The sequence below is a fragment of the Carassius auratus genome, unplaced genomic scaffold (genome assembly GCF_003368295.1).
Source record: "Carassius auratus strain Wakin unplaced genomic scaffold, ASM336829v1 scaf_tig00217025, whole genome shotgun sequence".
NCBI classification, from domain to species: Eukaryota; Metazoa; Chordata; class Actinopteri; order Cypriniformes; family Cyprinidae; genus Carassius; species Carassius auratus.
The window spans coordinates 499,923-511,756 of record NW_020528858.1 but is presented as its reverse complement, the minus strand read 5'-3'; the positions used below and the strand labels follow the sequence as shown (position 1 = coordinate 511,756).

The window sequence follows — 11,834 nt, the reverse complement described above, 5'->3', positions numbered from 1 at the left end:
TATACACAATATATAATATGAAATATTATGTAAACATATTACAATTTATACTATTAAATATAATAAATGTTCTTCATATATAAAAATACTAATTATGTATGTTATTATTGTTCTACATAGAGGAGATTTATTGTGCATGAAAACAGAAACCTTCTGTGGTTGAACTTCTATTTTTCACTAACGGGGCAGCAGAGAGGTCCTGAAAACCAAGCAGCTTCTCTAAAAAGAAAGATTGAGACGTCTTCCAGAGGGTGGTGAAACACCGTCAGGCGAGTCCAGCGAACCTTGCATGTCTGAGGTGCTTTGAGTGACTTTGTTTATTTGTAAATTAGTGGAGCGAGTCAGACGACAAATTCACTCTCTCTGTATAAATGAAGCACCTCGCTCTCTCCAGGGGTTTGCATGAAGTCGAAACAACAGGTAAGTTAAGTCGAGCTCAGGCGAGGGAAAAAGCAGAGGTGGTAGAAGATTTAAAAAAAAAGTTGTGAGACTTCATGGAAACAGTAGAGCAGCACATCCTCTCTCGTGGTTGAGCTTCACACCAGACACAAGCCACAAAGTCCTGCACTTCACCATGCAATACAAAACTTTAGTTTCAAGCGTAAACAACCACTATAAACTCAAAACTGAAGCGAGAGAACTACTAATAAATTGAGACCCTGGTTTCGCGCAGGAGGAACTGGAGGTCGCGTCCGCTCAGGATGCCGTGGTTCTTCACGTAGTCTGGCAGGTGGACTGTACTCGTGCCGTGGACCGTGCCGTGCACCTCCATGTACGAATTGAATGACATCCAAGTACTTCTTTTTATCCTAAAACACACATAAAAGACACATTCACGTGAGAAACCAGGGATGAAGGTTTATCGTAGCACTCTGGAAACTAGTAAACTAGTAAATATTAAATAATATTAATATCATATTGATATAAAAATAATCATGTAGTATTGCTATAAATAAAACAAATTATAACAAATACAGAATTTTCTAATAATATTTATTTGCATTATAAAAATTACCTTTTTATATATTATATAAAATTAAATCTTACATACAATTATTTTTTTATTAGAAAATTGTTATCCAATAAAAATTATCAAACATAATAAAAATAATAATAATAATAATAATAATAGCTATAATATTGATCAGATAGTCTATGGATATTGTACGATATTATTAAAGAAACTATATTATACTAATGTGAAGAATAAGAAGAGAACATTTATACTGATATTATACTATAAAATATAGTTGTAATATTGCTGTTCATATTAACAAAATAACTAACAAACAACAATTGTTTTTTTCTGTTGATGTAAGCCAGAACAACTCATAACTGTAGTGCTACATCATCTTATTTTGAAGTCATTTAATGCAGATTTCTGCAGGGATATTTTGTCTCAAACTGATTGATTCAGACAATCTGTTAACAGATTTGTGTGACTGGAGCCAAAAGACCCCAGGAAGCTCAAAACACAAACAAAAAGTGGATTTTTTTAGCTCTTGGTGTGAGTTTCAGTCGAGTGGAAGTGCACAAGCAGACAGGAACAGTTGAACAGGACTCTGGGGGAAAACCACGAGATGAAGAGGATAAAATGAAGCTTTTTCTTTACAAACACTCAAAGAATGCAAAGACGCCCACTTCCTGTCAAAGTTTTCAAACAGAAATGAAACTGCTCGACGTGTGTGTATAATAAATGGTGCATTTCTCTAGTGTATGTATATACAAACTTTCATGCTACAAATGCATATGTAAAAAAATAAAAAAAATAAAATAAAAATAAAAAAGAATAATATATATATATATATATATATATATATATATATATATATATATATATATATATTAATTACAACACAAACAACAAATGAATTAATAAAACAAATAATTATAATTAAACTAATAAAATGAGCATTTGAAAAATATATATTTTTTTAACCGTCAACAAACGACTATTAGCGTAATTAATTGCCATTTATAATATTATTATAAATTTAATATTTAAAAAATAAACCATAGACAAAGTTTCACAGTCTTAAATGATTTGTTATTTAATATTTGTAAATACCCTTTTTATGATAATACTTATTCTAGATTTCTCCATTCGGTCAGAACACACACACTATCAAACAGAATATCAATGGTCTCCTTGTTAAATCATCAATCATTTCCTTGTTTTATCGACTAACACACACGCAGTGATAAGATTATGAGACATGAGATGGAAATGCCAACAAAGCATGCAAACCCTGCAGCTACAAAAAATGTGTATTGTTCAGTCATTAGTGTAACGTAAGGCATTCTCTAGCATATTTCAGGCCTTAATATATATGTGTGTGTGTTCGAGAGAGGTAAACTAATCACAGAAAAGCATCAGTGTTTGAGACAGAAAATAAACACAGAGATGCATTGCATGTGAACTTGTAGCACTAATAACGCGATGAATGTATATGTGTGCATTCATGCAGCCAAGACTTTATTTGCATTCAAAAGCCTACACACATATCCTCTGATCTCTAGACGACACACACACACACACACACACACACACACACACACACTGATTCAGGGTCTATGTTCAAGTTTGTTTCCTTGGAAACCAGTTCTTGAGAGGCTGTGCAATAGCAGGAGTCTTTCTCTCCATCGCTGGGTGAAGGACGGCATCAGTAAAATTGCATGAGGTTAAATGAGAATGCACTGTCGCTGTAATCGCATCCATCATTTGGATCCTCTTTCTGACTCTGAGAATTAAACTGGACTTTTTTTTTTGCTACTGTACCTTTAAGAGATGTAAATGAGCTTGTTATGATTAGCTAATCTCTGTTACATATTTTGCGTCTTTTCATCCCATGGTGTGCGTCACAAATGCGCAAACTTTCAATGAGGTTAATTGCAAATGCAGTGTTGCTGTGAATCCATCCGTCCTTCATAACCCTTATGCTGAAACTTAGAAACTTCGTTTTTGTTAATGTACATTTAGATTATGCAAACCTCCACATACTAGCAAACTTCAAGTACAAACTTTTGTTTCAAGTACAACGGGGCAAGACAAAAAAAATCCTGTTTTCTATCAAATTACTCTCTCATCCTGTGATGTATAAAAAAATAAAATAAAACAAACATCCCCTGAGGATAACTATGAATTTCCCATAATATGGCTCTTCTATTCCACGTTGTGTGTCAAAATTGCGCAAATTTAACTGTGAAGTTTCTCATTATAAATGCATCTATTTCTCACAACCTTTTTCTTATCCTTAGAACTGAACTGGATGTTATTTTTATGTTCCTTTACGATACAAAAATTTACGATATAAATTTTTGCATCTAACAGAGAAAGAAAAAAAATAGTGTTATCCTTAACATGACTCTTTTCATCATCTATTGTATGTAAAAAAAAAATTTGCAACTTGTTTGTCCCTAAGAACAAAATAGTTTTTTTTTTTTTTGTATTGTTCCTTTAAGATATGTAAATGAGCTTGGCCAAACTGTTCATATTATGTCATGTCAAACTTGACATGACTTTTTTCAACCCACGCTGTACACCAAAACTGCACAAAAGATTCTTAAAATTACCAGATTCTTTTCATCCAGCGTTGTGTGTAGAAATGGCGAAAATGTTCTGATTTCTGCGAAAAATTGTCAATTTAAATGTATCTTATTTTTTCGCACCCATTTTGCTGAACCTCAGAATGAAATGGGCTGTACTGTACCTTTAAGATATGTACATGAGCTATGTTGCGATAAGCTAAGAACTGCGTACTGCATACTTCAAATGGAAATTAGTTATGTCAAAATGAGCAAGAAAAAATATTATCCATGATTTCTCTCTTTTCATCCCATGTTTTATGCCACAAATGCACAAAAGTAATGTTGCAACCTCTTGCTGAACCTTAAAAATAAATGGGCTGTTTTTGTCACTGTACCTTTAAGGTATGTAAATGAGCTTCTTTGTGATTAGCCAACCTCTGTGTGCTGTCAAACTGCACATGCAAACTTTCGAACCCAAAAGAGCTAGAAAAATCCCATTTTCCTTAACATGACGCTTTTCATCCAGTGTTGCATGTGAAAATCAAGAAAAAAATTCATGACGTTATACGCGAACAAATTGCAAATGTAAACGCATCTATTTTTCAGTGTTTCTGATTCGTAGAATGAAACATATACAATATCTTTGAGATATGTAAATGACCTCTGTTGCAATTATCATACTGGTAATCTTTGCGCAGACTTTCATTTTGTACCAAAGAAAAAAACAATTATCCATGACTCCTTTCAACCCACGCTGTTCGATGAAAACTTCTTAAAATTACTGCAATTAAACTGGCTGTCTTTGTTACTGTACCTTTAAGATAAGTAAATAAGCACTTTTGCGATTCGATAACTTTTGTCAACGAGTGCATGAAAAATCTTGTTATCCATAATATGACTCCCGTATTGTTCGCCAAAAACAGCAAAATTTACCTAAAGGACACTGGAGAAACAGATTGAGAATAAGGTCCCTTCTGGGGAAGAACGTGCGGGATTAGATGTTCTGAACGGTGTGCGAGTACAGAGGGACTGGTTTTTCATCTGCGTAACTCATCACGCGGGGCGTTACGGATCCAGATGGACAGCGAGACGTTCCCTGTAGGAAACTCTAAACGGCAGAACCGGTCGTGGCCTGATGCTGGGAAAGATGAAGTCATTGCAGTCGAATTGAAAACACTTTTGTTGGCGCTCAAAGTCGGAAAACGTGGCGCAACAATCTAGCATATAATCACAACACGATTTCACATGTAAACAGCCAAAAAAAAGTTGGAAGCGACTGATTTTGAGGAGAACTCACTTTCCAGAAGTTGTCCACCTTGCCGTAAACCAGCGACTGGTTTTGGCGCTTAATGTCGTCAATGTGCCTGACGTCGCTGGCGTTCAGGTGCTGCTCCACCACGAAGCCCAGGAAGCTGTTATCTGGAGTGTGAGCTGCAGGGTAAACACAACAACCAATCAGAAGAGGGCAGAGAGATCAAGCCAATCAACACTGTGTGGGTTGTATTAATAAAACATTGTTTTACCAATATATGAGAAGCAAATTAAAGAGAGTAATATGTGGAAGAAAAAAAACATTCTTCTCAGAATTCTAACATATAACTTCAACTCAAATCAATATTTTATGTGTATTTATTTACTTTTAAGATGCAGGATAGTGTACTGTATAACTAGGGTAAATAACAAGAGGAAAGAACAAATTGTTTGCAAATATGAATATGAAGATATTTAAATAGCCAGATGTTTGAAATCACATATCACAAGGCAAAAGTAAATTATTTAACGTTGGTTTAAAGTATTCAAAATATTGAAAGTATTTTTAATAAATGTCAGTTACACATTTATATTTTACCTGTAGATTACTCTCGACCATTCTGGCTGTTCGAGTAATTAAAATGCATAAGCATTTACATTTTTTATTTTTTATAAAAATAGTGAATACAATTTTCAGGTTGTGGCAAGACGTGATGTTTTAAAGTTAAAACTTTATAAAATGTATTAAATTACACAATAAATAAATAAATTTTGAAAATATACATTTTAATAAAAAACTTGTCAGGGCAAAATGTTATACATATATAAAATGTATTAAATTAAAGCATATGTTGGCCAAAAGGTTTCTTTAAAAAAATGCATTACAAAAGACATACTATTGTACATTACTCTCAGAAATTTGGCAGTTTCTTTAACTTCAGTAAGTTTTCTAATTGTTTTAGGATGTCACAGAATGTCACATTTATAAAATGTATTAAATTACAAAAAGTTTTGGCCAAAATGTATGTATATATATATATTATAATATACATATATAAAAAAATTATATACTTGTATATTTTGAGAAATTACCCCATATAATGTGACAATGTTCTCCTTTTTTGAAGATTTAAAAATCTAAGGCATGTTTCTTTAAAGAAACTGATATAAAATAACACGTTATTAACCAAATGAAAAAAGAACAGACACAGAACCAATGCAATAATAGAAGATTTTCAGAAGATCAGATGAGCAAAAGAGATTTGTAAAACTCTAAATACAGTTGTTTCTTAAACACGGGAATCTGATCGAGTGCGGCTCATCAGGAGCGGAGCGGAGCGTCTGAGGGAAGATGTTCAGATTAATTCTGTTCGAGAAAGATTCGTGTGGGTGTCCACGCCGCCAAGCGAGGAGCTGTTACCATGACAACAATAGTCTGAGAGGTCGCCAGGGTAACGAGGCTTGGCAGAGATACACCTGAATGCCATCTGTCCAAAAAATTCAATCCTGAGATTAAGATTTCTTATTTACACACACACCTCAAATTCATGCATGCATATGTGTGTGTGTGTGTGTGTGTACGGTCTGTGGTTATTGCCTGCGGGAGCAGCTGGAGCGTGTTGTCACGGTTACCCGTCAATTTCAATGAGAGTGCAGGATGAAATTCAGAACCCAGGCGACCCATAATGCAATTTACAAAGTTTTACAGAAACCATAAATGGCGTTTAAATGGAATACAGACCTCTAGCTCTCCTTCTCTCTATAGATGCTGTAAATAGTGCAAATATGCTTCTATGAGAACACACACACACACACACACACACACTCACACTCACACTCACACTCACTCTCTCTCACACACACAAACACACACTCTTCTCAAGCGCACACGCACACACACTCACACTCGCACACACACACACACACACTTCTCAAGCGCACACACACGCACTCACACACTCACATTCACACTCACTCTTCTCAAGCGCACACACACACACACACGCACACACACACTCACACTCACACTCACACTCACTCACTTTTCTCAAGCGCACACACACACACTCGCACACTCTCTCTCTCACACACACACACACTCTTCTCAAGCGCACACACACGCGCGCACACACACACACACACACACGGTGTGAATGAAAACCTGACATTCTTTTTGGAATTCCATAATTCCAATTTACATTCCATGCAGGTGGCATCACCCAAATGTTGCCAAATACGTTCTTATTAAATCCAAGAGTGGAAACCTCAGCATATTACACACACACAGACACACACACACACAGACGTCTCCCGTCACTGCAGTGGCTTTCATCTGTGACAGACATCTTATCCTGTTGAGTTTCACACACACTAATGAGCTTTGCTGAAGTGCAAGATTAGTTTCTGAAGGACAAAGCTTCATACTTATTTTATTTCTTAGAATATGACTTCGTTTTTTACTTTAAATGGTTTTGTAATTAAAACAACGACACAAACGTAAGTAAAGCACAATATTACATATTGATATTGCAATACAACATCTTTATCCTTTCTTCTTTGCTTTACTTTTATTTAGTGGTAAAATCATATTGATAATCTGCTCTTCTTGAGGAGTTTGGTGAGACTGAGCCGCTAGTTTAGCGTTCACACATGTGTGGGGTCAGTGAAAGCAATCTCTGCTCTCAAACAGGCTCCGTCAGAAATAAGAGCAGTTCTGCTTGGAAAGCCGCATGTTTTATGAGAATGTCAAAGTCTGTTGGTAAACAAAAGAGCCATTCAGAGCCAGAGCTGATCGGAGACGCCACCCAAAACCCCCGGAACCCCGACGCAGCCCGGATAAAGTTTCCATGTCCAAAGGGTAAAACTGGAAAGGTTAAACACATACACACAAAAAGCCTCTCTCATGCAGACTTACGAAACATGGTGTTGAACTGCTGGGGGTTCAGGTTCCACTTGCCCCATGGAGTTTTGTGCCCTTTTGACTGGGCGTAGTGGGCGTGGTTAAACTCCGGCTCCGTCCCGAACGAGTCTAGGACCCTCAGCATGCACCTAAAACACACATTCAGAGCTGGAGTGTGGGCATATAACAACAGAGTACAAACCATCTACAAAAAGTGCTGCCATCTGTACATTAAAGCATACTTATAATAATAAAAATAATATATTTCTAAAGTCAAAACATGAATATATAAAATATTTGGATGCTGCATAGTGTTTTTTGTATGTGTGTATATATTTATAAAATACCCATTTTTCATGAGCTGACCTCTATTTTTTCTATGTACACAACAGTTTTTCTATGTACACAACAGGCCTGTTTCTCTCAAATATTGTTCACAAAAAAACCAGTGTTAGTGAGCACTTATAATTTTGATCAGTGTATCTTTTTTCTATTTTTGGTATGTTTATATTAAAGCGGAATAACAAAAAATAGATTATACTTTACAATACGGTAAGAATAATATAAATAATGACAATTATAATATGCATTTTGGAATTTTTCTATGACAAGCAAAACATTTTAAATGAAAACTGGACTTAGTGGACAAATGTGGCACTTTTGTTTTTAAAAATTGTTTTTCAGAAAAAAAAGGACTTAAAATACTATGGTAGAATATTTTTCTTATTTTATTATATGATTGAAGATTTACTATTGAATCTTCTGTAAGCAAAATAATGACTGTAATTAAAAAAAAAACAATAAGTACAGTAATACAATATTTAATTTTTTGTGGTGAAATAATACAAGAGAAAATGTTGAAATTTTTCATGACTATTTCTAGCAAAACTCAAATAACATTTAATTACTTAAATTAAAGTCAAAATTAAATAATATTATTAACAATAGTAACATTAATAATTATAATACTTATTATAATCATCATTATCACTTAATATTTAATTAAGTCAAAACATAATATTACTACTACTACTATTAATAAAATTGTTATTAATAATACTAATTATTATTACTATTAATATTATTATTATTGTTATTATTATTATTTAATTACTTTAATTAATATTACTTCCACTGCTACTAATATTGTTATGGATAATAATACTAATTCTTATAATAATAATACAAATAATAATATTTATTATTATTGTTTTTATTATCATCATCATCAGGATTTGGGCTTTTTTCATGACAATTAAGCACATTTTTCTAACAAAAACTTTAATTTAGATTTTTTTTAAATATGGTACTTTTGATTTTACATTTTTTTTAAATAAAAAAATAAAATAAAGGCAATAATTTTCTGGAGAATTTGACAAATCCTTATACACAGATGTAAACATTTGACTACAGCAAAGGCGGTATTTAACACTACAGGAAGTCATCCATTAGCAAACGATTGGGTTTGGTATCCGCTAACAGACCAAATAAGGTCAGACGACCCTGATTACTCGATAAACCCAATCCTGGCTGGAATAACAGCTTGAATTCACGCCGGCACGGTGCGGATTAGATCGACCCAGAAGAGAATCTGTCTCCGTGTCTGAAGACTGAGATAAAATCAGGAGATCAGGTTCATTTCAAATGGCTTACGTGGTCAATAACGCCCGAGTGTCGCGTTTCTCAACAGAGATGTCAGACGAAAATACTTCATACTAAAGCACAAATGTGATGTGAACTCACTGATAATGAACCCAGGACGGGCCCAGAGTCTTCTTGAACTGAGCCAGGCCGACGATGTCTATGTAGATGAGCTCCACAATCTTATCACCCTTTGTAGGGCAGCTGGACTTGTTGCCCATGACCTTCTTCATGATCCTGGAGACACAGAATTGAATTAAATGGCACTGAATGGACCTGGCTGAAGAACTGAAGGCCGAGAAAGAGTTGGAGACTCACTCCTTGAGCTCAGCGAGAGACGCTGAGATGCGGATGTCGTGTCCGAGCAGATAGAGCGTGGTGATCAGGTCACTCCACTGAACCAGCTCGCCCAGAGGACCGCCGCTGAACGCGTTCTCCGCTATCTTAAAACCAGACTCCTTCGTCAGCAGGCCCAGGTGCACCAGGATCTAAGACAAGAACAAACCAGAAAAATATACAAAATATACATTTGATACATTTTAAGCAATATATATATATATAATAATTTATTTAACATTTAAATAAAGTTTAATTAAGATACAGTAGATTAAAAATAGCAATAATAACTATTAATAATAATAATTATTGTTATTACTATCTTTCATATAGTGCTGTCAAATAACTGATAAAAAATTAAATAAATGATAAATAAATAAAATAAATTTTTTACATAATATGTGCGTGTACTCTGTATATTTATTATGTATATATAAATACACACGCATGCATATATATATATATATATATATATATATAAAAAAAATTATATGAATATAAATATAAACTGCACATGTAATTACATGTAAATATTTTCAAAATATATACTGTATGTGTTTCTATTTTTAATATATATAAAATATACACTGTAAACACACATATATTATGTAAACAAACACCTTTATTTTCGATGCGATTTAATTGCAATTAATTGTTTGATGGCACTAAATTCATTAGACAAATTAACTAGCTTATATTTTATTTGATTGCATAATATTGATTGCATAATATGTATTTTCTTTCAAAATAATCAAGCTCAATTTAACATTTCTAAATGGCAGTCCTAATTAAAAAAGATCAAAATATGGTTCTATATTCCAATAAAAACAGAGTTTTTAAATATTATAGTTAACTTTTTAAAAAGAATGTCAAATAAAATACAAAATATAACTAGTACACATTATTAAACTGATCAAAAAGTCTGATTCCACTAAATTGAGTGATTAATATTTGCCTGAAATGGCTCAAATAATTGCCAACATGTTTTTTGTGGTCTTAGCTATCTTAACTAAGCTTATTGTGAAGAATTAGATGTGAAGAGAAGGTTGCATTCTGGGTTAAAATACTGTGGGTTGCAGTCTATTAACTTCACTGTCATGTCAGAGTCTGTATGGCACAGTCATATATTTCTCATCCACAGCAATTGTTTTAGTATTAATATCTCAAGGGACTCGCACGCAGTCACATTTGTGTGGTGGATAAGTATCACCAGAGGATTATGGGTAACCATGACATGCTTTAAGCTCTAAACAACCAAGGTTATTCCAGGCGATCTCTAGAGAGACTCGTGCGTGAGGTTTTGGGTCCCGCTGCGGCGCCTGACTGCAGGTGAAAGAGGAAGTCAAAGATGCCCCTGGGAAAGTGTGTCTATCTGCATTCGTGTGAATTATTCATTCGGAAAAGGGCGGCAACGCCAGCTGCATTGTTAAGAGATGCAAACTCACCATGGGTGAAAAAGACACTGGAAAAATGTAGCGGATTCAATCGCGCAATTTTAACACTCGTGTTTGTCTCTCCGGAAACATTATAGTTGGATGTTCGGTCCTATTAGTCAAACAAAACCTTTCTTCAAAAGGCTCCTATCATACCTGAATTTACTGAACTGACCGAAATAAAGGTAATTGCACACCGAATCTGAAATTCTCGTCCAAAATTTTCACTCGTTAAGAAAAAAATATGACCTCGCATTGTGTCAATCACGTATAAACACTGCCTCTGAAACTTTCATCCGTCATAAAAATTCAGATCTGGTTCTATTTTCTGTGTTTTGGCATCCGTAACAATCATTTTGATGACGAATACAAAAAGAAAAAAAACACATACAAAAATTACAGTTTTTCACACAAAAACTCCTGATATAATCAATGACTAACAACACAATCAATGTCTTATTTGTGCTGTGTTTAGGGCTGTCTCAATAACTACTTTTTGTTGTGCGATATATTGCACCAAAAATAACTGTGATAAATGATATAACTGTCATTTAAATCAGTGTACAATTTATGTACTTCTTTGTGTTGACCTGATCGTCACTTCTTTTATATGTTAAACACAATCTACTAAATATAGGCAACTTCATTTTAATAAAAAATAACAAATAAAAAATATATAATGATAATCTATGAAAATAATAGTATTATAAACTAGGTTGGTGGGTAATTCAGCAGCAAAGGTTTTT

The 11,834-nt window shown here is 34.0% G+C and overlaps 1 pseudogene; it reads right to left on the bottom strand.

Moving 5' to 3' along the window:
• Positions 1-658: 658 nt before the first annotated feature.
• The window catches only part of LOC113099739 (alpha-1,6-mannosylglycoprotein 6-beta-N-acetylglucosaminyltransferase A-like), a 59,708-nt pseudogene continuing 48,532 nt past the window's right edge, over positions 659-11,834 (bottom strand).